This window comes from Solanum stenotomum, unplaced genomic scaffold, assembly GCF_019186545.1.
Source record: "Solanum stenotomum isolate F172 unplaced genomic scaffold, ASM1918654v1 scaffold29626, whole genome shotgun sequence".
NCBI classification, from domain to species: domain Eukaryota; kingdom Viridiplantae; phylum Streptophyta; class Magnoliopsida; order Solanales; family Solanaceae; genus Solanum; species Solanum stenotomum.
Window position 1 is genome coordinate 115,451 of NW_026030548.1, and position 479 is coordinate 115,929.

The following is a 479-nucleotide window of genomic DNA, read 5'->3' on the forward strand; positions in this document are numbered from 1 at the left end:
TCGAGTCTCGAAACTCCAAATGACTCGAAATAGCACTTTTAACCAAATTTTAACTCTTAAAAACTCAACTTTCCAAAAACTCAACTTTTCATCAATTTTCCTTCAACCCAACTTCGAAAATACAATAATTAGGACTCGGGGCAACTATCGGGAGGGGTAAAACGGTCATTTTATGAAAATTTCCAAAATTGACCTTTAGGGTCATTACATTATTCACCACTAAAAATCATGTTCGTCCTCGAACATAAAGTAGAAGAAGGCAAAAATACTCGACGCTCTCAACCCCGAGGTGAAATTTCCGAACTCAATAATTACTACTCCAAACGAACCCATTCTTAAACCTTATCACCAAAAATCCATATAAAAAAAAAAGGATTCCCAAATCAATCTTGACAACTTAACCGTCAAAGGGTTATTTCAAACCACCGACTAACTCATAGACTGATTCTGAATCTAAGATCTCAAAACCACAACATATT